The 26,313-nt window shown below is 38.8% G+C and overlaps 1 protein-coding gene and 1 pseudogene across 5 annotated transcripts in view; both read right to left on the bottom strand.

Annotated features, from left to right (window-relative positions):
• Tanc2 (tetratricopeptide repeat, ankyrin repeat and coiled-coil containing 2) overlaps window positions 1-26,313 on the bottom strand; it is a 325,356-nt gene that overhangs the window by 296,429 nt on the left and 2,614 nt on the right. The window lies entirely within an intron of this gene.
• Window positions 17,226-17,377, bottom strand: LOC116910759 (annotated as a pseudogene).

A 26,313-nucleotide genomic window follows, 5' to 3' on the forward strand; every position in this document is an offset into this window, starting at 1 on the left:
ACCTGACAAAAATCAAAGTCCACAGCATCCACCATGAGCAAGAGCTAGAGACCAGGGGGTCTTCTTTCTAAAACTGTAGCTGTGTGCATCTTACCTCTGGAAAGGTGACTTGGTCACATCTCTCAACATTTTAAATACACTCTGATATTCTTCTAGAAAGCTATTCTAGAAAAAGGGCACATGCACTAAGAAACACACAAGCACACTCACTGCAAGCATTGCTCAGTTCAAACTGCTGAAGCAGGAAAAGAGACCTGAGACACACTGGGTGGAAACACTAAGTGTGGAATACATACAATATGATCCCTTCATGCAGAAAAGACAAACACGTAAGTGTATGTACATTCATACCACTGCACGACAGGATACCCAACATAAGAACCCCTTAAGGTCTGTAACTCAGGTTCCAAGGCATCTGAAGGCCTCCTGTCTTCCACTGCAGCTGCATGCACACAGTATCCATACATACATTCAGGAAAATACTCATATATAAAGTATACCTTAATAAGTAAAAACATTTTAAAGTACATTCAAGTCAGATGCAGTGGCACAGCACCTTGAATCCTAGTTATTCAGAAGACTCAGGCTTAAGGACCACAAATTCTAGCCCCACATAGACAACACAGTCAAACTGTATCTCAAAATTAAAATTATATACATATATGTGTGTATGTATGTGTGTATGTGTGCATATGTATATATGTATACACACACATACATACATATAGATATACTGACACTTTAGAAAACAAAAATAAAGGAAATTTTCTCAAAATAGAAGCTATGATGTTAATTCCAGAGGATAGACTCAGGGAACTGTGATCATTTCTGAAAATGTAAGAGTTTCTAAAAGACAAATAAAGGAAAAAAATATAAAGAAAAAAATTAAAAAAATATAAAGAAAACCTTTCCATGGTATAGCAGTGGGAATTGTGCCCAAGTCCTTATTTATGCATTTCATCACTGAGCTATATCCCCAGCCTCATTTTATTTTGTTTTACTTTATTTTATTTTATTTTATTTTTGAGACAGTCTTATTAAGTTGCCTGGACAGGCTTAGAATTCACTCTGTAGCAAGACAGACCTTGGATTTAAGATCTTCCTAATTCAAGTTCCCCAAGTGGTTGTGTGTAGAGGGCCGCAATAACATTCGCCACCACTAGATGGCGCTGGCTTCCACTAAGCCCCACGTGGAAGGCCAGGTCAGTCAAGATGGCTAGCCTTTACAAGAAGCCCGCTCCCTATGGGGAGGTTAACTGTAAAGCATGTGCAAGAGTGCCTTCTTGCCAGGTCTTTGCCCATTCGAGGCGCACCTGATGAGGTCATGAGTAGCAACCAATCAGGTGTGGGGTGCGTACCGGGGATAAATAGGATCGCCTGGCCCGGCAAGCTGGGCTTCCACCATGAGAGAGGAATAGACAGGAATAAAAGTCACTCATAGTAAGAATTTCTATGTAAACGCGTGCTCCTTGCCGCGGAAGTCGTCGTGGGACATCTGGTGCCAAGAAACCTGGATAAAAACATCGCGGTGCCAGGGAAGCCTCCATTTCGTGGGAGAAATTCAGAAGCTATGAGTGGGGGTAAGACCCTGAGAGACCATGGCTAGCCTTGATCTGCTCAACTCTTACCACTGCGGGACGCGGGTAGGTGCGGCTAAGTTGCTCTGGCAACCCGGGCTTTTTTCTATTGACCTTTGAGTTTCTAGTTACCACCAAACGGCTTCAGAGGTCGCGTGGGAACTGCTCAGTTAAAACAACAAAGCGGAGAGTGTTGGGGGAAGGAAAGATGGTCAGAAACAGGGGGTAGTGAAAAGTTGCAACGAAAAGGAAACTGATCGATCCTCAAGTAGCAGTCCTCCAATTCGGAGGAGAAGTTGGGAAAAAGAATGTCCGGAGAGAATAAAAGAGGAGGTAAAAGGAACACAGTATTTTGGGAGAAAAACTTTGTCTTGGTGCTATAAAAGGTATAATTAAGCTCCCGGCCCGGCTCGGGACGCCTTGGCGTCCGTGCAGCTGATGCGACAGCTTTACAGAGTCATGCTGATCAGATTTGATCGAGGCAGACGCCTGAAAAATTTATTCAGGAGAATCAAAACAAAGGACATCTCAGTGCCGTGTACAGCCTGATGGAGTTTATGTAATTGGGTTGTGAGTAAAAATATTCAGGGCTGTGTTTACTTCCATACCATTGGCAAATGTCGGCCGGTCGATGCCGCTCAGATAATATATCTTAGTATCTTACAGGAATTGGGTTTCAACACGTTGGTGGACTAGTCCAGGAATTGAGACAATCCATCGCCCATATCAACTCCACCCGAATGGATAGTCACCGTGAACACCATCTGGTTTTTTCCCTCTTTGTCTATTGTTTGTCTCTGGTGCACCAGGATGTCTCCATGTCTGTCAGTTTATGTCTGTAATTTATGTTTCTCGTTGTTTAAATGTTTTATGTTTCATGTTCAAAAGAAAAAATGATAAAAACCTTATCTGCCGGCCGTACACACCTTGACTTGGTTTTAACTCGGTTCAAAAGGGAACAAATGAATAGAAAAAGGTTTCAATCAGGTCTTTAAAGCCCTGTGCCTAGAGCCAGGTGTTCTAGATTAGCTGGAGGAGCTGCTTAGAAGCTGGCTAAGCGTTCCTACACGGGCTGATCTTAAAGGTGCTAACAGCTTCTCAGCTTCTTTTTTGGTGTAGAGTTGATAGCTGTTTCTCTTAGAAAAATCCCCTGACTGGTTAATTGACTCAACAGGTGACAAGGTACATCTCTTAAAATCATAGCTAAAAAAGGTAAAAATGGTGTTTGATATGTGTAGCCACTTCAATTTTGTTTCTCATTGGTTTTAAATGTATAAATATGCTCTGCTTGCCTTGGTTGTGGACTATTGGCTTTCAAGTTATTGGATATGGTTAAAAGGTATAATATTGGTAACAGAAAGTTGGCTTAAAACTGTAATTTAGATGAAGTAATTCTAGATACACGTGACATTGGGGCCACCCTAGTGAGACAGGTCTAAATTGAGGTAATGTTTTTATGGAATTTTATGCTAGAAACCAGGCTTCTAAAAAGAATTTAGGACATTGTCTCGAAGGTATTGGAGACCGCCATTGTGCTGTTCAAATGTAGAATTGATAGTCAAACTTTACAACATAATAGATAGACTTGTGGTGCCTTGGTGACTAGATTGTTGTTGGGGGTTGAGTTTTGCTTTCCATAGGTGTGGCTTGCCCTGAAGTTATCTGTATTCTAATGCTAATTTCCACTGCTGGAGAACAGCTGCTAGTCACATACTAGAGCTCAGGTGACCTTGTGGTGGTGGTCTGCTGTTACAAGGAGAATTTAAGATTGTGATTAAGGATTGCCAGTGTTACATTGACTAACTCAAATTTATTTATAATTGAAGAAAAAAAATCAAACAGGTAGAGATTGTATTGATAGAGATTGTTACAAGATTTAAAAGGATTGATGAGGTTTTAGAACTTATGAGAACATTACAGCTTGTTTGCTTACTCCAACTGCCATTTCAAGATAGATTTAGAGGGATTGTTTTTTACGCAGTTTGTTTACATCCTGGCGATTTGAGTTTTTATTTTGTGAGCTTGCTTATAATTTTAGAGAGCCCATAGAGTGATATCATTAAAAGTGGCTAACAGCCTTATATTATATAATTTTGTTGCTTCTTCAATGTAAGAAGTTAGAACATTAAATCTTTCAGTATATATAGAAATTTTTACTACAAACATTTGCTCTCAGAATGAGCTTTAATATTTGGGGAGTAGCTGTTGCACTACTCCAAAAAAGAATATTTGAAGCTAATGTTAAGCTTCTAAGGATGTTAATTGGCTAAGTACCTCACCTTACCAGAGGACTTAGGTCTTTGTTATGCACATTGGAGATAAAGCTTCAGCTGTTTTAGTACAGAGTTGTGGACTGGAGTCATGGAAGTATTTTAATAAGAAACCTAGTAAAACATATCTTGTTTCCAAACAACAGTTAATTGGTTATTACAAAATACTGATATTTGGCCTATCACTTATACAAATTTTTCAGACAAAATTGATAATTTTACTCTTTACATGCTTTTGTACTTCCTACATATTTGTGCGTACTACCCATAGAAAATGCGCTTAGAGTATTTTTCATCTAATGAAAAGGCTACAGGTATGATTAGATCACTTGCTTATTTTCTTGAGTTTCTGCTGCTTCAGCACAGATTATTAAATTCCATGCTTTAGCCGCTGTTTTTAAAATGTAAAATCAAGCTTTACTTCATATACTGATAGTTATTGTGTGGTTTGTGGTTTACAATTGATTTCAATCACTTAATGCTTTATTGGAGACAGGTTTTCACTTGAAATCAGTGAGTGATTCCAGTGTAAATTGTCTGACAACTCACTGTCCTTTCAGTGCTCTGGCTCAGAGAACTAAACAAACCATAGACCCAGCTCTTGAAAATGATAATGGAGTTGATAACACACCCTCACGAAAAAGAGGAAGACCCATTTGCTTACTTTCAACGCCCAGCCTCACCCTGCCAACTCAGATTTCTAAATAAGGCTAAATCTGGACCTTGTTTACAGGATTTGACATTTCTAATTAATGCTTATGTTTAGGTAAATAAAGTTTGTGAGGTGCTGGAGAGATGGCTTAGTGGTTAAGAGCACTAAATACTGTTCCTTTATAGGACATTTAAGAACTCAAACTGGATTGCCTAGACTCCTTTAACTAGGGAGGACAGATACCAGACAGATTCGGCCTTACATGAGAAAAATTAGTAAAAAAATCTCATTCTTTATATATCCAAAACAATAATGCTAGAAACAATAATTTGGTATACAAGTCAAATTATAAATACAAGTGCTCAGTGTCCTCAATTTAATCCTCGAGGACTTATCTTAATAAACAATATTTTAACAATTTTAATAAATAAATAGGGGAGATATCCCTGAATGCTAATAATACCCTTTTATTTCAATTTTTAAAATTTGATGCCAAAGTTTATAATCTTACAACTAGGCATACTTCTGCCTAGGTGGGAAATAGAGAGATCCACATATTGACATGATCCTGTCCAGATATTTTATATGGGGAAGAGGGAATGTTTGTTTTTTCTACAGGATGCTACAAGAGTGTGCCAGCTGCCTGGGTGGTTGCTGAGACTTGCTGATCCTGGTTACATGAAGATTCAGCTCTCGTGGTTCGGGTCCCTAGAGTCATTCCTCTGCCCTGAAAGGAAGACGGAAGATCCCCCTTCACCTTTTGTCATCACAGAAATCTTGCGTTGCTGCAGTCAGTGTTACCGCTGCGTGTGTTCCTTGGGCCCCACTGTGGCCTCACGCTCCAGACTCTGTACACTGCTGCTTGCTGATTCCAGCTGTTACCCCTGTCCCTTCATTTCCTTGGTGACTCTTGCTGCCTTAACTGGTAACTGGTGTTGCTATATTTTACAGACTGTAGCTTCACAGAAAGCCACCTGTGTAAAGCTACAATGACTGGAGAACTCTGTCCTGGTCATACAGATCTCAGAAATTGGTTCCATTGTCTGCTGGTTGTTCCAGAGAAAATGACTGATCCTGAACTGTCCTGGAAAAAAGACCTTGACACTTTGGCTGCTATTGTAGCAGCCATTACTGCTAGCAGACATTGTGTCTACAGTGTCTGAGTTATCCTCTCCTATTGTTAGACAAGTACAATGGGTGAACTTTCTGGAGTAGTTACTAACAATTGGGAATTCTAAATTTCATTATAGGAGTGGCTTGACCATGGCCCTTGGTGGCAATAGCTGAGGAGGACCATATGAGGTGCCCACTACTTATCGGGAGTGGCTCTGTTTGATGCAGCCCTATGCTGTGGATCAGTATTCATACCATGGTTGGTTTGCAAACTCAGACCTCAACAATAATGTGACAAGGCCGTTATTCACTCAAGCACTTGTGGCCATTGTACAAAGGGCCTCCACTGAATTTGGTTATCTTGCTCAGGACTTACTCTGTATCTGAGTTCCCTGCTCCTGCACCCCAAGGACCTGTGGGTCCATTTGCACTGGGAGGAGAGGGTCTCTCTCTGTATTCTGAGTTCTCTGCTCTTGCACCCCTATAGATCTGTGGATCATTGCACTGGGATTGAGAGACTCAGTGATTTCCTTTGATCAGCCCCTGCACATCGCTGAGGTTTCCTCATTGCACTGTGATATGGGGTGATCATGACTGCTATAAAATTTATAAATAAAAAGGGTGAGATGTAGAGGGTCACATGAACATTCGCCACCACTAGATGGCGCTTTTCCACTGCGCCTCACGTGGAAGGCCAGGGTCAGTCAAGATGGCGCTTAGCCTTTACGCATAAAAGCCGCCCCTATGGGGAGGTTAACTGTGTGTGCGCATGTGCAAGAGTGCCTTCTTGCCAGGTCTTTGCCCATTTCGGGCGCACCTGATGAGGTCATGAGTAAGCAACCAATCAGGTGTGGGTGCGTACATGCGGGGATAAATAGGGGAGGCCTGGCGCAAGCGGGGGGGCTTCCACCATGAGAGAGGAATAGACAGGAATAAAAGTCACTCATAGTAAGAATTTCTATGTCTCGCGTGCTCCTTGCCGGCGGGAAGTCGTGCGTGGGACAGTTGTGTTTAGAGGCCTGAGCCATCAGGCTCAGCCATTACAAAATAATCTTCCACTACAACATACTGGAGGCTGGACTGACCAAGACCTACATATAATTGCAGAAGAAGAGAGATTAAAGACCCTTGCAAAGTAATATACTTCCCTCAACACATTGCTAAAAATGTCAAAATACAAAAGAAAAATAGTGTGTACTGCCTTTTCAGCATACAAGGAAATAACAAAATAAGCATATATGCTAATTTTTAAAGAAATAATTCAAGATGGATAAATCAAAAACATTTGTTGTCTAGCCTATTAAGTGGTTTATCTATAACACCTAAAGAGAGCTCTGAAAACTTGCCAGAGCAGATACCAAGCCCTTCGATAAAAAAGTTCCAACCACCTCAAAACATTTGCAGCCAATGGTGGACTAAAGTAAACTATGGTAGAATAAAGTCCCAGTAAGTAAGTAAACAGACTGATGCAGGCTCACACAGTGACTAGACAGGTGAACATACCTTCGCTTGTCACTATTCTTTCATAAAACTGCTACTGTGTAACCAAAACCTATGGAGGCTTAAAAGAAGAAAACAAGACAAACTAATATTTGCCTTATTGCCACATAGCTCCAAATTCATTCATCTTTATTGGTCCTGAAAAGAGACCTAAGCCCTTTGGATGAAACTTCTTTGCCAGCTGGTCCAGTAGTAAACTTCATGAGTAGAAGACACTACCAAGATCTTGTGGGGAAGGAATGGTTTGGCTTCTTCTCTTGTATTTGGGTCCTCAGACAGCTTCTCTAGCATCAAACTATTCAATATAGTATGTGCAACTTCTCCAGTCTCCCATCCTTGCTTTGCACAGTAGCAAGAGTACCAGTCAGCACCTACATTCTGGTGGTTTTATATTGGAACACTTTTGGAAAACGCCAGTATAATTTTGTAGGAGGCAAGTCCTATAGATCAATTTTCAAGGACGTTCCACCTGTGTGATAACCACCATACAATTTCTCTGACATTCAGAGAGCCATGATCGTACCCTTTCCAGCAGAGTCTAGATATGTTGGTGGAGCACAGGAATAATGGTTTCTTCTTCTATCTTTATAGTCTATATTCCTCTTTCTAACCAATCTCTCACTTCTCCAGTTCCCTTTTAGAATTATTAATTCATTATACTAAATATTCCCCACTTGAATTACTACACAGTACTTTCATAACTGGACTCACAACGGACACAAAAGCCAAACTAAATAATTCCATTATAATTCATGTACATAAAATAGAAGTCTAGGCAAAGCTAAAAGTTAAAATAAAAGGGGACTATTGGTTGGAAGGGAAGGGGACAAGTTCATACAATGAAGCATGAACAAAACTTCACTAGAAGATAAATATGTCCTTCATGTTGTTTCAAGTAACAGTCACACAGACTGTGACAGCTAGTTTATGTCAAACTGACACAAGAGTTATCTGAAAAGAGGGAGCCTCGACTGAGAAAATGTCCCCATACAAATCAAGCTGAGGTGCATCTGCAATTAGTGACTGATGAGAGAGGGCCCAGCTATGTGAGTGGTGCTGGAGGTCCTGGGTTCTATAAGGAAGCAGGCTGCATAAGCCACAGGGAGCAGCCAGCAAGCAGCACCCTGCCACGGCCTCTGCATCAGCTCCTGCCTCCAGGCTCCTGCCGTTTGAATTCCTGTTCCGACTTCCTTCAACAGGGGTATGGAAGTGTAAGCCAAATAAACCCTTTTCTTCATAACTTGTTGTTGGTCATGGTGTTTCATCACAGCAAGAGAAACTCTAAGTCAGATGGTATAAACAATTGTGAAAATTCATTAAACTGAACCTTACTTAATTTACCTTTTATTCCTTGTAGGTCATATCTCAATTAAAAGAGAAAAGAAGAAATCTATGGCTCCATGGAGAAATATCAGATTATAAAACAGGGCAGGAATGTGGCAGAGCCTCGAGGATCATGTTCTAGAAAGCAAGGAAGTACTGAAAATGATAATTAGGGTATACACTAGAAAATCTGTTTGAGCTATTCCACTGATCCAACAGGAAACAACTAGAGCACTAAGCCACAGAAAGGATTATAACCCACTGAGGAAAACCAACTCCGCAAACACACAGACATGTGCCTGTGCATCTCTACTCAGGCACACGCATAAATACACACACACACAAAATAGGAAATTTTTTAAATACATAAATCGGGTAGTAGCTGGAAAGACAATTGAGGTCAAAAGAACATTGTCTTTTTAACATGAAAGAGAAGAAATGGCAGGTTTGATGAGAATGCGTTAATTAGAAAAGAAAATAATTGTTGAATTAGCATTCCTTTTTATTTTACTTATTTGATTATTGGGTTTTTTTGTTTTTGTTTTCTTTTTGGTTTGCTTGTTCCATTTTGTTTTGCTTTTGAGACAGGGTCTCTCTACATAGACCTTGCTGTCTTAAAACTCCCTCTGTAAGACCAGGCTGGCCTTGAACTTAAGAGATCTGCCTTCTTCTACCTCCTGAGTGTTGGAATTAGAGGCATGTTCCACCACAACTGGCTGAAGTGGCATTCTTAAATATACAGCAGGAGACAGCTTACTGCACAAAAAGAAGAAAGAAAGAAAGAAAGAAAGAAAGAAAGAAAGAAAGAAAGAAAGAAAGAAAGAAAGAAAGAAAGGAAGGAAGAAAGAAAGAAAGGAAGGAAGAAAGGAAGAAAGAAGAGAAAGAAAGAATACCTCTTCATCATATGTACATTTAAATGCTAGTAGATGCCTAAAAGTGGCTTCTAGTGGACTTCTCTTCAACTTTTTTCAGTAAAGAATTAAGAAAAGTCATTAGCTAAGAAGAAGAATGGAAAGTATTAAAAAGTGTTAGGTGAGTGCAAAAAAACTATGAAAAACTCACCCACTCTGCTCCTGCACTATATAACGTGATGACCTGGAAGGAATAAGGTCTTACTTGAGGTTTGTGGTCATGAATTTAAAATAAAACCAATCAGTAATGTTGTATGCTTTTCACTAACCACATTCAGCTCCATGGGTGCAGGCATGGAAAAAGTAGAAAGCTGGATTTAACAGGAATGCAGTTTTGGCTCTGTGAGGACAATGAATGAAGAAAATGTGAGAGCGGTGTATAACCCAATAGTACAAAACTGCCTCATATGTGCAAGGCCCTGGGTGTAAGCCGAAGCACTACTAATAAACAACAGTAACAAAGTTTCTCTTTGAAGAATGAAATCAAGGGTTGTATGCTGGGATAATGAAGATTGGTTTAAGCTGAAGAGAAAGGGAGCCAGCTACCTGTAGTATAAAATGGCAACAGAATCAATGGATTAGAAATTCCAGTACAGTTAAAGGACTGTAAAATAGGGGTTACAAGGAGAAAGATGAAAAGAAATAAGCAGTGGTCAGAGAGTGAGAAGCACGAAATATAAATTATAGGGATTCTTTAGTTAGTAATAAAGAATAATTAAGTTAGAAAATGAGATCGCTTCTAAGAATTAAGTTCAAAATACTGAAAGAGCTGAAAAAAAAATCTCATGATCAAATTACCAAAGATTAATATAAGAAATAGTACTGCTAAGAGAAAAGAAAAACAAATAAAAGAGGGTGATTGAGTAGTAACTTGGCTGACTTCCGTCTCCCAGTGCTTGGGAGGTAGTCTTTAAATCCTGAGTGATTCAGATGTCTTTCTCACTCATGGTAGGACTAACAGTAGTTCCTGGATAGTTCGTGGTAACAATATGACTCTAAACAGGTCTGGCTACACCAGAAAAACCAACCATGTGACTGATAGGCTGAGGCTTTGAGCCAGGAGATACCAACCTGACCAAAATAAAGAGGAAAGCTAGAGACTGAAGATTGAGTTCAATCCATAACCAGTAATTCAATTATGCCTACATAATGAAATCTCATTAAACACTAGATCCTGAGACTTGTGTGAGCTTCTCAAGTTGATAATACTCTGGTGTACTGTCAAACATCCATGTGACAGCAGATTTGCTCTTGACTCCCTAGGGAAAGATACCACCAACTTCCCATATGGCAATCTCTCTTCCCTCTATGTATTAAAATGATTTAATCTTTAATGCTACCATAAAACTACTGCTTTCCTGAATTCTCCTGTGAATTGTTCCCATGAATTATCAAATCCAGAGAAGATAGTAAGAACTCTCAAATTTGACCAAAAATTAGGAGTGTTCAATCTCTAAATTTACAGTCTTCTGGCCATGCATAGTGGCTCATACCTTTAATGCCAGCATTCAAGAGACAGAGGCAGGTGGATCTCTGTGAGTTTGAGGCCAACCTGGTCTACAAAGAAAGTTTCAGGACAGCTGGGGCTTCATGGAGAAATTCTTCCTCAAAAAACAAAACAAAGAAATGAAATATTAGTCTTGTGGGGAGCTGAGACTTTAATCTGTGGAGTTTGTTCTAACACTAAATAGCCAGAATCACAATTCATTGTAGGGAATGAGCCAAGAGTTACAATCAACAGGTGCTTATAAATAATATAATCTGATAGCATACAGTTCAAAGCCAGAGAATTTTATAGAAAAAAGGAGAGTGGCCTGAACACTGCCCACGAGGAGCAAAAAAGACATCTTTCTCTAGCTCCAGCTTTAATAATCTGAGACTTACAGGAAAGAGAAAAGGGAAAGGAGCTTCAGAGAAAGCAATGTCTTAAGAAGAAGAAAAAAATCCCTACAGAGCATTCCAAATATTTAGTAGGTTATAAAGATGAGAATGAATAAGCAAAAGAGATCCACTAACATGGAACATACAACATAAAACAATTAAGAAGTAGTGAAATCCTAGAAGTAAGAACTTCAGGGGAAAGATAGTAATTGTCTTAGTAATATGGAAGTGTAAGCCCTTTCCTTGTATGGAAATGAACCCTTTCTTCCCTAGCTTTTGGTCAAGAAGCCTTATAGAGACATTTTTCTCAGTTGAGGTTTCCTCCTTTCTGATAACTCTTTTTTTTTTTTTTTCCCCCTTTTCTATTTTTCGGAGCTGGGGATCGAACCCAGGGCCTTGCGATTGCTAGGCAAGTGCTCTACCACTGAGCTAACTTGTTGATATAAAACTAGCCAGCACAATAATCAAATGTACCAAATAGTACAAATAGGCCAAGGGAAACAACAACAAGAAAGAACCACTGACTAAATGTGAAAGTCACTGATGACCATGATAAGCAATTTCAGAGAAAAGATGGAGGAGAAAGCCTGACTGGAACCGTTCAAAGTATAGACAGCTGACTTTTCAATACTCTGGAAGCCATCTAAAAGCAAACAACAAAAAAGTATTTACCCATCAGTATTAGAGTGGTTAATTGCAAAACAACTATTCATGTCTTTGGTATTTTCTACACTCATTCTCCCCAACTGCATCCCCCAAAATGTGCTTCAACCAAGGTAGGAAATCCCTTGAAAACCAGCAACCCTGTTTCCACTAATAAAGAAAGCTTGGGGGCTGGAGATATGACTCAGCACGGACTGCTCTTGCAGAGGTCCTGAGTTCAATTCCCAGCAACCACATGGTGGCTCACAGCCATCTGTAATGGTATCTAATAACCTCTTCTGAAGGCAACTACAGTGTACTCATATACATAAAATAAATAATCCTTAAAAGACTTGACTTGCAGACTTCTGCTATATTAACCATCCCAGTGACATCTGCTAGCAGAGGCCAGGGTCTTCATCATTCTGAAGTTATAATAGTCCTATCTGGAGAAAGCAATGAATTAATTGGTTAGCTGAGGATTTAGCAGTAAAACCCCCACAGATAATGATCCCTCCCTATTACCCCAGGTACTGGTTTCCAACAAAGATGCAAAACAACTTAATGGAAGAAAGGATAATCTTTTCAACAAATGATTCTAGAGCAACTAGATATGCAGACATACAGAGAAACAAAGTTAGATCCTTACTTCACAATGGGCCCAAACAAAATTAAAACATTTATCCACATTAACATTACACACGAATGTTTATAGCAGCATTATTCATAAAAGCCAAATACTGGAAAGAATTCAAACATCCATTTGGTGAACAGATAAACAAAATGGCACATTTACACAATGGAATAATATTCAGCAAGAAAATGAAATGAAATATTGATTCATGATCAACACAAATTAACCTAAAAAAACATGCTAAGACAAAGAAGCCAGAAGCAAAAAATATATTTGTATTGGTAAACCAAAAGTGCATATTATGATCCACTTATATGAACCTCCAAAGGCCAGTTACAGGAAGAAGCAGGTCAGTGTTTGCTCCAGCAGTTTCTTTTCATTCTTTTCTTCTTTTAGTTACATTTCAGTCATTGCTGCCCCCCATACCCCCATCACAGTTCCTCCTCCCATTCCTCCTCCACCTTGCCTCTGAAAAGGTGTTTCCCCCATACCAGGCTTCCCCCTTCCCTGGGGCCTCAAGTCTCTGGAGGATTGAGTGCATCTTCTCTCCACTGAGACCAGACCAGGCAGACCTCTGCTATATAAGTGACAGGTGTGTCTCACACTGGCTCCTGTATTCTACTGGTTGGTGGCTCAGTCTCTGGAAGCTCCCTGGGGTCTGGGTTAGCTGATACTGCTGGTCTTCCTATGAGGTCACTCTCCCCTTCAGGTTCTTCAATCCTTCCCCTTATTCAACCATAGTGGTCCCCAACTTCCATCCAATGGTTAGGTGTATTTGCATCTGTCTCAGTCAGCTTCATGATCTCTTTTACAAAAACTTTACACAATCCCCGGTGTATAGGTCATTAAAGTGAGTATACAAATCAAAACACTCTATGATAAAAAAAAAAATAAAGGCATTTAATATAATTCTTTTATAATTTTACCTTTATTAAAGACAAAGCAAATTTGTACTCTACGAAGATAGATGTGCTTGTTTATGTTTACAAAAATAACAAAATCTTGGCTGAATAGTTGACCACATGATATACGTTACCTTCGGGATTTTTCTTAACTGATCAATAGCTTTACTGTCAGTGCTGAGAATACCATTTTACATAAATATGTAGTATAAAGTGACAAAAGTACACTTAGGTCCATTTCAGAGATCATTGGGAATTATATCTGCACTGGCTGGTCTTGTGTCAACTTGGCACAAGCGAGAATCATCAGAGAGGAAGGAATCTCAGTTGAGGAAATGCCTCCATGAGAGCCAGCTGTAGGGAATTTTCTCAATTAGTGATCAATGGAGGGAGAGTCCCACCCATTTTGAGTGATGCCTTCCCTGGGCTGGTTGGCCTGAGTTCCACAAGAAAGCAGGCTGAGCAAGTCAGAGGATGCAAGCCAGTAAGCAGCACCACTCCATGGCCTCTGCACCAGCTCCTGCCCTGTTTGAGTTCCTGTCCTGACTTCCTCCACGATGGACTGTGATCTGGAAGTGTAAGCCAAATAAACCCTTTCCTCCCCATCTTGCTTTTGGTCACTGTGTTTCATAGCAGCCATGGAAACCCTAAAGAAGTCTTTCTCCCAAACCAAATTCATTTAATACTCTTTTAAAGTCAATGGCTCAACAATTTTTAAAATCCACATTCTAACACAATGCAACCTAAATTGAAATACAATACTAAATTGATAATATGATGAAAATGACAGTAGGACAATATTAAAAGTCTTGTTTCCCATAATTAAACTACTGTTTTCTATGAGTACAGAAAACCATATATACAGAGAAAAGAAAAATATCCAAATCATATCATACACCTGGTCCGTTTTCTCACTTCTTTCCTTGGGGTATCCAGGTGCTGCTGTACACCCGATGGGAAAGAACAGAGCAGAGCTGAATTCTAAGGTCTGATCTTTCCATTGGGGTGTCCAGGCCCTGATGCACACATAGCAGGAAAAGATGACTGAAAGTCTGAATAGGTGGGTCAGCAGGATTCCCATCCTGCACTTCTGGGTTACGACTCTTTTGGAAAACAGCTCTTTTAGACAATAGTCAACCAAAATACCTGTGCTCTTTATTTGGCATGAACATATAAACCTTGGAAAATGGGAAGGGGTTCTTCTTAGAGTGAAGTTTCACTGGCTGAGGTTTAAGGTACTGGGGACCCCTCATCTGCTTGGAAAGGCACTCCAGGAAGTTGAACCTGGATTTTCACCAAGGATTACAAGACATTCCTCAGGGCTGGAGAGATGGGTCAGTGGTTAAGAGCACTGACTGCTCTTCCAGAGGTCCTGAGTTCAATTCCCAGCAACCACATGGTGGCTCACAACCATCTGTAGAGAGATTCGATGCCCTCTTCTGGTGTATCTGAAGACAGCTACAGTGTGTACTTATAATAAATGAATAAATGTTTAAAAAAAAAAAAAAAAAAATAACAAAAAAACAAGACATTCCTCAGGTAGAGTGGCTGTGGGGCTCCCAGATACATTGGCAAAGACAAGCCCTCCTGACAAAGGGAGTCCTCCATTTTGTGCAGAGCTCAAAGAAGCTGTCCCAACAGGGTAGACTACCACCCTTTAAACAGCAGGATCTTCCAACATACAACAATATCAAATGTAAGCCAATATGTCAGACTGTTCACTGGAGTTCACTGCTTTCATGGCATGTACACTCCAAAATGCACAAGTTGTATGTTCAAAACCAAGGTTGTAATGAAGTGATACAATGAGCAAGCCTACTGAAATCATCTTGGATTCATGATACATTGAATTTTGATTCATTTTTGGTTGCTGTATGTTCAGAAATGTTTCTTAGTGTTGTTAAATTTTTCATGATCCCTACATTCACTCTGTACCCCATATGGAATCATGATCCACAGTTTAACATAGCCTACAGGAACAGTAGCTGAGTACGAACAAGTTAAAGAAAATTTTCTGAGGTGATTGAAACATTCTAAACTTAATTTGTGATGACTGCTCAACTCTATACATTTATCAGTGAATCATTTAATTATACATTTAGAAGAAAGCTATAAAAAGAAAAATATCAGACAGGGGAATAAAGATAACTTATCCTTCTGTGACATCTAGTATAAATGGAAGAAAAAATGGAGGATGGTAGCTAGAAGAAATGATCATGGGAAAGTCTCTTTAAACTTAAAGGAACTGGAATGTTTTTAAGCTATTAGCAGTGGTCTAGAAAAAAAAATACAGAACAATGTCCTTGAAAAGGTAGGAAAGCAAATGTACTTTGGTGGGCAACTGAAAGGAACAGCCTTTGGAAAAAGGAAAGATGGTTAATTCATGGCTAATGCTGCAAAGGCACAGGGGAGAGGAGGATTGTTTCTATTCTTAGTACTGAGAGGAATTTGGTGGAAAGAAAATGCTGGAAGTCTGAGGTCAAGGAAAAAAAACGTAACCACTTACGTGAACACGAATATAAAAGAACCAGAGTAATATAGGAGAGCTGGGCAGTACTAAATTAATTTAAAGTTGTTGGAGACTGAGCAGTAATTTAAGTCTACAAAGTTATTCTGTTCCAGCAATCGTTCCTTGTAAGCATATAACCATAAAACAGATAGCACGGTACTAACTGGCATTATGTTTTACAGAGTAAGAACAACCAAAGGTGAGGGTCCAAATGGGCTGAACACAGATTCAGAAGAACAACTATGACAGGCAGAGAATCCAACTAGCAGAAAAGAAGTGAAAGACAAATGAGTGTTATGGGGTGGAAAGGGCAATAATGAAAGGTTACTAGTAGAGCCTGAGCTTGCAGCTAAGTTGGTAGAATATTTGCCTAGCATTCAGGAAGCCCTGGGATCGATCCCTACCACCACATAAATGTGTATGTGATGATATGCATCTGTAAGCCTAGCAACTTGAGAAGGGGAGGAAAAAGGATAAGAAGTTCAAGGCTAGCCTGGGCTATCTAAGAGTCTCTTCAAAAACAATAAGGAGTACCAATAAAGTAAAAGAATTCATGGGGTTGGGGACTTAGCTCAGTGGTAGAGCGCTTGCCTGGCAAACGCAAGGCCCTGGGTTCGGTCCCCAGCTCCGAAAAAAAGAAGAAAAAAAAAAAAAGAATTCATGTCACTGGGTACTATGCTAGTTTGTTTTTACCATCAATTTGACACAATTTGGAGTCACCTGGGAAGAGGGAACCTCAAGTAAGGAGTTGTCCAGATAGACTGCCCCGTTGGCATCACTATGACTGATCATCTTGACTGATGATTAATGTGGAAGGGCTGAGCTATCTAGGAAAGCTAATTTACCATGGACAAGTGAGCCTGCTAGTAAGCAGCACTCCTCCATGATTCCTGCCTTGAGTTTCTGACTGGACTTCCGTCCTTCATTGACTGTGACCTGGAAGTATTAGTCAAATGAATCCTTTCCTCCCCACACTGCTTTTGGTAAGAATGGTTTATCACAGCAACAGAAGATCAGGTACTGAAAGTGAGCACAAGGAAAGCCTTTGAAAACAGGATTCAGACCAGCATTTCCAGGACAATCTTACAGAGGACAACAGGGTGCTTGTTAAGGATTATCACCGACACCATTCACAGCAGTCTCTGGGATGCTGTGGGTCTGCACTGCCAGATATCAGGCTCTAGTGCAGGTCAGCAGTAAGAGACAAAGCGTCAACAAAAACCCCCAAAGGTTCCAAAATAAGCACCAGTCTATCAACGTCAAAGACCAAAGAACTGTATAAAACGAAATTGTCATTCTCAGGGGCAGGCGTGCTCATGGCATTGTCTACAATTACAAAACCTGCCAATTTCCCCCAAGATAGTAATATAGTTTTAAATCTTACAACTTTAGTCATTTTTAATTAGCAATAATCGCGCCTTGGATAAACCTCATTGGCTACGATACTGCCACTGAGCAAAGCTACAACTTTAGTCATTTAATAAGATGTTTTATAGTTTTTATATTTTAATGTCCTTGCCTCCTAGAATAAACCTACCTGATCATGTTATACTGTCTTTTAAATGTATAACTGGACTTATTTTATTACTACTTTATTTAGAATGCTTGCTTCTCTGGTCAAAAGAGTGGACTAAAAACCCCAATATTTAATAATAGTGAACCAAAAAAACCACCTTTAACATCCATCAGTTGGATAATAAATGATGGTGCTACGAGCTATAAGAACTCAGCTTTTTAAAATCAGAATTCCACTTACTGAACCAGGAAAGAGAGCTCTGATAGATGGCTAAATAAATAATGTAAGTCACTGAGCAATGTAAATAATATGATCCTCTATTTAACTGGAAAAGCTTATAAATGTATGTGTATCTGCTTATATATTTTTAAACAAAAAGATCCAAATATCTGCTAATGTCTATTGCCACAGGAATTTAAGTAGAAAAGGGAAGGCTCTAAGAGAGGAAAATATTAATATTTTATTTACCCCTTGTTTGTTTATTTTAATGGTTATAGTCATATATTTTTTTAAAAAATCAGAATAGTGTGGAATACCCATTGCCTATCATAGTTAATAAAAATTAACAGCTGTTTACAACTATTTTTAAAATGTGCAACAACATAATGGAAACTGCATAAAAGTGATCTTTCTGAAGGGCATTAAATGATATGTTTTCAAGACAAACTTTACTAGAACTTCTTATGTAGCCAAGAATGACTCTGAACGTTGAGTTCTTAACTCCAGCCTCCATCTCCCAGGCGCTGGGACTACAGGGCTGCACCAGCACACTGCTTATGTGGTGCTGGGGTCAAAACCAGTGCCTCACGCACCCTGGGCAAGCACTACCAACTGAGAGACAGACACTGCCAACCCGAGACAAACTATACTTTTATTTTAAAATTCGTACAAAAGTATTGATTTATGCAGTCATTCTCCCTCTCACCTTGCCTCCCCCCACCACTTTCCATGTCTCTCTTCCCTCTCTTCCTTCTCTTACCAAAGACTGAACGTAAGGCCTTAGGTCTCCTAGCACTCCACTACTGAGCTATATTCCCAAAATTGAGATTCTGAGCAACTATCCATACCACAGAGAAAAGACCAAAAGTTTTTCAGGATATTTTTATATAGTGGATTGTATTTCTGTTGTCATTGTTAAGTAAGGGCTACAGAAGTAAATGCTTTAAGCAATTCGACTTGTCTAATCATATATATATATTTTAGAAAAACAGAATAACTACAAAAACTATCCACCTGGATCAGTGGCAGGGAAGCACTGGTAGGAGAGCAAAATCCAATCACTCAAAATATAAGGACAGATGTCTGTAAAAGCTGAAAACATTTACGTGACTGCACTGGGGAAACTATCGCCTGCCTCACTGTGTCAGGAAACACTGTAGCTCTCGCTCTCACTTAGATCAGTCCATCCTACCACCACAGAACTGAACTGTAGCTGGTCTTTGCTACATTGTGGGCTCTTTTTGTCCCACCTTCATACCTCAGTTTCACCCTATCAGCAGATGAGAGAGAAAGAAGGTTGGGGGAGAGGGTGAATTCCCTGAATCTAGTTTCTTTCCTATTGTTTCTTCTTTGAGTCTGACTACTAACAAATGCCAACCAACTGCCCCGAACCACCAACCACTAACCACAGCCTATCAGGTCTAGCATTGACATACCCTCTTAAAAGTTCCCAGAATTCCAAGCGTCACACAATCACAGAAGTTATCAGTAGGTGGCAAAACCATGCCTGAGCTAGAGCACGAGGTAAATCAAAACAGTCCCACATCTCCACACCTGGGATCAAAATAAAAACATTCTTATAATATTTCTGTGGTTTTTAAAGAAACCAAAATTCCAGAATTGTCTCTTCATAAAACCCTGTCAAGGTAAGTTTTCTAAAAAGTCCAATAATTCAAAATTGCAATTAAAAGAGCAATAATTCACACCTGTTTTACTAGTTTAAAAATAATGTATGTTCTTTCTACTACACAACTGGTCTCTTTTTGCAGAAAGTTAAAGCTGCTTTCTTTGTTGTGTTGTTTATTTTAAACAGGCTCTTACTATGTAGTGTAGGTTAGCCTCAAGCTGCTGAGTACTGGGATGACAAACAGGTTTATACCTCTATACTCCACTGAAGGCCTTTGAAACTGAACATGTCACTTGTCTTGTCACTTTCTAATACGAGAAATATCTAACAACTTTCAAAGAAAGTCTCTCTTCCTCTTTAAAACCCTAGAAAAAGGAGGCTGGAGAGGCCACTCAGCAGTTAAGAGCACTGACTGCTCCTCCAGAGGTTCTGAGTTCAATTCCCAGCAACCACATGGTGGCTCACAACTATCTGTAATGGGATCTGATGCCCTCTTCTGGTGTGTCTGAAGACAGCTACAGTGTACTCATATATATATATATTAAATAAACAAACAAAAAAGACTAGAAAAAGAAGAAAGATCAATGGTAAAGCAGGATTTGCAAATAGGCAATTGACAGTAATTATTTTTTTATGTGCCTTACTAAGTCTTTGTTCCTCTGGTCTACAAAAGCTAAATGTCTTCACCACCACCCAACTTTAAAAGCCTAAGGAACACTACAGTTCCTTAGCACTGACACAGAAATGGCCTTCTAGAACATAGCAAATTATCTATTAAGCCTCCACAGACCAGTAACTAGAAATTTCTGGAACATTCCCCATCTTCCATACAAGATTAAGAACAAAGGTTAAGAAGACACAGCCTTCATTTTGGCATAAATATTTATTAAGATCTGAAGTAGATTCTCCAAGTATAAAGTGACTAAACCATATACTATCTACACACTCTTTCCAAGTTCAATAAATATAACCTATTATAAATAAATCCAGAGTTTACAGTGTGCTTCTAGGACAATTAAAAAATCAGAGCCATGTTCCTCCATGCCTATCTTTAAGACCCAGATAGATATGTTCATAAATTTAAGATGAAGAAATGTGTGTCTACTGCTTCAAAGATATTTGCAACAAACAAAGGTCACACTTTTCCTTGTAAACTTTATGTCTAAAATCTTGCTAATATTTATAAAAGTTAACATTTGGGGGCTAGGGAGATATCTTGGCAGGTAAAACGCTTGTTATGCAAGCATAAAGAGCAGTGTTCAGATCCCCAGTTCCCAGGGAAGTGCCAGGCAGGGATAGTGGCCTGCTTGTAATTTCTACCATGTGGGAGGAAGAAACAGGATCCTTGGAGCAAGCTGGTTAGCCAAACTAGCCAAATCAGCAAGATCCGGGTACAAATGAGAGATTGCCTCAGTATATAATAAAGTAGAAAATAATCAAAAAAGACACTCAACATCAACTTCTGCCCTCCACAACCACCCATGCAACCTGCCCACATATATATAATACACACACATGCAGTTACCACACACACGTAAAAATGCTTTAAGTCTAAAATTTTAAATGAGCATATAAATCATATAAACTTTCTCACAACGCCTTTCTTTGTCACAAAGGAAAACAGTAAACTGTAAACAGTAAAACTTTAGAAAAATGGAAATACGAGTTAATATGCTACATGTTTTTAACTATATTTTTCAGAGGTGGGAGTAATATAGGACACAGAAAAAACAATATGAAATTTCTAACTTGGGCTTAGTGGTACATGCCTTTAATCTCAGCACCTGATCTCTATGAGTTCGAAACCATCCTAGTCTACACAGTCAGTTCCAGGACAGCCAGAGCTACAGAGAGATCCTGTCTCAAAAGTACAAAAAACAAAAACAAAACCATTAAAAAATAGTAAATTTCTGCCCTCAACTTAAAGAGAATAGTAATAAAAAATCTGAAAATACACATGGAAGGAGTCAATAAACACCTAAGAAAATGACACACCCTAAAAATGCTCCCATTTTTTCAAAATAACTAATGTACTTTCAACCCTTGTTATATATTACAAAGACAAATATCTACACAAACATATATACATAATAATTTTTTATGAAAAATACACAAGAAACAAGTCTAAGCAGAAAAAAACTATTCTATGTTCCAAACTCTTCTCTGCTTGGGACACTTCTTTCTTTCTTTCTTTTTTCTTTTTCTTTTTTTCTTCCTTAAGACAGAGTCTCATTACGTAGCTGGCTAGGCTACACTCGCTCTGTAGACCAGGCTTAACATCTCCTAAGTGTTAGGATTAAAGGTGTCTACTACCGCAAATGGTTGTGCTCAGGATGCTTCTTTAAGAAAAAAACAAAAACACAGAATGACTTCAGAGTTACATGTATTAAGAATGACATATAGCCCAACAGCTGTGGGGGTTGGGAGGGGCAGCACACACCTTTAATTCCAGCACTCAGGAGGCAGAGGCAGGCAGATCTCTATGGGTTTGAGGCCAGCCTGGTCTATAAAGTGAGTTCCAGGACAGCCAAGGCCTCACAGAGAAACCCTGTCTCAGTTTAAGGGACTGGGAGGAGGGGAGACACGGGGCACACCACATGTTATAAAGAAGTACAACAGGGGATTTTCAAGTAAGCAGTACTGAGGAAAAGTAGTAAATTTCCTCAATAAATGCAAGCAGGTATTTTCTGTAAAAACCTAACAGACATATATAACTCCTAACAGTCAAAGAACACTAAGGGCATAGACTATAGAATAAACCAAGGAATGGCAAAGTTTTTAAAATGTAAATATTTAGGCTTTGTAGGCCATACGGTCTCTATGGCAACTACTAGACTCTGCTGTTGACCCAAAAACAGCCACAGCCAATATGTAACCAAATGAGCATAGCTATGCCGCTTAAAAAAAAAAATCTAAAAACTATTCTTAGCTTGAAGGACACATAAAAATAGATGATGCACTAGATTTAGCCCACAGTATAGTTGGTCAATCTCTATAGTACATAAGAAAGTAATCTGGCTCAAGCTCACACAGACAACCTTCTAATCTTTCTCCTAGGAAATATTTTTTTAAAAGGACAAAATTTGGTTACCTGTAGAGACAATCTTAATTACAATCTAAGTTATTAGTTAGAATATTTAGATTTAGGTATATGTATGCATACTGTTTATACTATCCTGAGACAGGGTCTTGTCATGTAGCCCTGGTTGTCCCAGAAGTCCCTCTGTAGACCACGTTGGCCTTGAACTCACATAGCTCCACTGCCTCCCAAATGCTGGGACTAAAAGCAAGTGCCACCATGCTGGCATGGGATGACGTTTTTTTTGTTTTTTTGTTTTTTTTTTTCTTTTCTTTTTTTCAGAGCTGGGGACCGAACTCAGGGCCTTGTGCTTGCTAGGCAAGCGCTCTACCACTGAGCTAAGTCCCCAACCCCAGGGATGACGTTTCAAAGGCATAACTAAAACAATCTGTTCTCAGGAAGTGGACAAGGAGTACCCACTATGCACTAACTATACTGATGCAAAATACAAGTTGAAAAGGCACAGGTCCTGCCTAAAGAAATCTAACAGGTTAGCGATGAGGCAGTCACATAGAGAAGACAGAATAGCACACTCAAACCCAACTAGGTGAATAAGAATAACTTTCTTCACTCAAAAGATTCTGTTTTAGGCCAAGACGTTAAGAATTTGCCCATAGAACAAAGGAAAGGGGAGGGGTAGTCCAAGGCAAAGAGACCTTTATACAAAATAAAATATGAAAATTTAGGAGATTTTTATATATTAAAGGAATTCAGAATTACTGAGTAACTTGAAGACAAATATGACAAGTAGTAAGTCAAAAGATGCAAGGAAAAGCCATTAATTAACTCGTTGATTGCTAAGGAGCTCCCATTTGATTTTTTTTTTTTCTCTAATGAGGAGCAGTAAAGTTTGAAGAAACTAAAATGAACAGCTAAAATTGTAAGACTGTCATTCTGGGGCTGGGAAGATGGTTCAATGGGTAAAAGCAGCTTCTGTGTAAGCATGAGGACCTAAGTCTGAATCTCCAGCACCCTTAGAAAATACAAGCTATAGTCACATATACCTGCACCTCAGCATCAGGAGAGAGAGGCAGATGGATCCCCAAAGTTGGCCTGGCAAGGCTAGCCTAGCCAAAAAGGCAAGCTTCCAGTTCAACGAGACATTTTGTCTCAAGGGAAAGAAGAGGGCACCAGAGGAAAACATCCGCTGCCCTCCTCTGGCCTCAACATGCACAGGTGTATACTTCATATCCATGTGTATGCAAAACACACACACACACACACACACACACACACACACATACACACATCCCATTCCTACTATCACCACTAACAGAGGGGGTGCAGATATATCACTCTGACAGCAATGTGGAAGGACCTACAAAAGAAAGGCACATAAAGAGTAAAGCAGTCTTCCAGGCAATCTGATTTTTTTTTTTTTTTTTTTTTTTAGCACGCCAAGATGACTGACTAAACTGCAATAGCTTAATTTAGGCGACTGATAGCAGACTAACTTGAGTTCTAATAAAAAGACACTAGAGAGGTTGTGTTTACCATTACTGGAAAAAAAAACCAGAAACTGATTCTATGGGGAGAAAAAAAATAAAGTGTGATAAAGACTAGCATCAGCCTAATTCCTTTGTCTCTTAAACTTGATCATATTTATCATCGACTAAAGAAGGACAGACAGAAGCTGAAGACAGCAAGATACGTTGGTGTGGCCCACAAAACTCCTTTGATCCTTTCAGATCCACAAACACAGCTTTCAAATGTTCTCTTTGGGGTGGAGATAGAGATGTAACTCAAAAACACTTGCCCAGCACATAAAATGGCCCATGTTTCTGCACTATAACTCAAAAGCAAATGACCTAACAAGAGAAAAGTGCTTCTGGAAATAATTATGGTACTAAAATTACTTAGAACTTTCTGGAGTAATATTGTCCCTCCTCTTTCCACATCCACAACCTGCGTACGTGTCTGAAACTCAGACACTGAGTTCTTGGCTCTCCATCTACAATTTCTTTGATCATAAGACTCACAGTAAGACATTCTCTAAGAGAAAAATGAACTCTGAATAGAAAACACATCTTCTAAGCCTTAAACTTTCAATGTTTCTCTCCACAGCTTCAAGAGACCAAGGACACAGCTTATCCCTGAGTGAATTTTATTCTCCATTACCTTAGCTCCTTGTTCTGTTTTGGTTTGGTTTGGTTTGTTGTTGTTGTTGTTGTTGTTGTTGTTGTTGTTGTTGTTTTGATCTTAAATAACTTTCATTTAGTATGTTACTAGAAAACGTGCAATTCAAATAAGCCAAGAGACAGTCTTCATAATATAATAAAGCATAAAAATTTATTTTTACAGCATTATCTTCCTATCAAATAATAGTATTTGATGACTGTAGGCATATTAAGCAAATATTTAAAAAGTTATCAATTAATTCACAGAGAAAAAAGAAATGTCCAATACTTAAGCTAGCTTCCAGTATTTGCTACCTTGCTCAGATTTGTGTTAGAAAAATAAACAGCCACCTGTACCAGCTTGCTCTAAATACTAGAAAGGAATCTGGGTACCATCAGTAAAAATATTCTCCTTAACTTTGGGTGATTCTGAATCTGAACCAGTATAATTCAGCTTGAGTACCCAAGTAGTTTCCCTCAGATTTTAACTGTATTTCAAGAAGAAAAAATAATATGACAAAGAATCTTATACATTGTAATGCATAATTATTACAGTATACATTCAGTATCAATTCCACTTCAGTATTTCCCTTTGGAACTCCTGTTATTAGTATATTCCTATTTAGAGTCCACTTCCTTCTTCATTCAAAAAATCATAATTATTTAGGAAATACTAAAGGGATAAAGTCAACTATAGCAAGAAAGGAGAGCTAGCATGGCAGGAGTAAAATTCAGTGGTGAAGTGCTGGGAGTGTAGCTTAATATAAAGAATACACGCCTAGTAAACACAAGGCCCTGGGTGTATCTCTAGCACCACTGGAGGAAAAATATTAATAACAGCCAGACAAAGCGGCACATGCCTTTAATAATATCTATCACTATGGACGCACACCAAAGTCAATGATGCTACCATAAACCACTGAAGGTTTAATAAATTTTTACAGTAAAAATGCAAACCAAATTACAAGTAAAATATTATCAGTACAAATTCAAGTCTATCAGTACAAGTCTAAGTCTATATTTCAATCAATTTCTTGAGGATAATAAGTTATATAGTTTTATATCCTGAAATGGTTTGTCCATAATTAATACGTTAAATACCCATAATATCAACAAATGTATATCAAAGTAAAAGAGTGTTTGGTTACATGAGCTATGTGAGACATAAGGTAACCAGAAAACATTTCTGTGAACAGAATGGCAGAAATAATTTGCAAAGAAAACAATTATCACAGTTGTGAGAGATGACAGCCTACTTTCTAAACGAGTGAGGCTATGTGAGGAGTGTGGAGTGCACTGTTGTTCTTTGTGCTTTATTCGTCTTTGTGCATAAGTAATACCTATAAAACCATGGTTTAAGTGCTAAGAAAAATCTGAGCAAACATTTGTTTGGAAGAGTTGATTATTCAAAAGATCCAACCCACTTTTGCTAATCACATTAAAACAAATAAAGATCCTAAAATGTAAGTATGTAGGAAAAATAATTTCTTCTTGATTTTCCAAATAAACTTAGCAATAAAAGTTTACCCATACTTTTTTTAGAAATACCATGAGGTATATGTGTGTATCAAACTACCTGCATGTAACTTTTTATCTCTAAAGATCCGCCTCAAAGAAAACATGGCTATAGCTATGCCTTTAACCACATGAAAAGTTCTGAATAAGAAAACTTATTGCTTATAATCACAGAAAAAGAATTTAAAAACAAATACCTAAGAAGAAATTTTTCACTATAATCACTCTTTACATAGGTGTAGACAGTTTGTCCACAGCTAAAGTATTTGCTTTGTGATGGATCTGTGCATTTTAAGCCCAGTACATCTTGTCAATCCTAACGTGAG

This window comes from Rattus rattus, chromosome 9 (genome assembly GCF_011064425.1).
Source record: "Rattus rattus isolate New Zealand chromosome 9, Rrattus_CSIRO_v1, whole genome shotgun sequence".
NCBI lineage: Eukaryota > Metazoa > Chordata > Mammalia > Rodentia > Muridae > Rattus > Rattus rattus.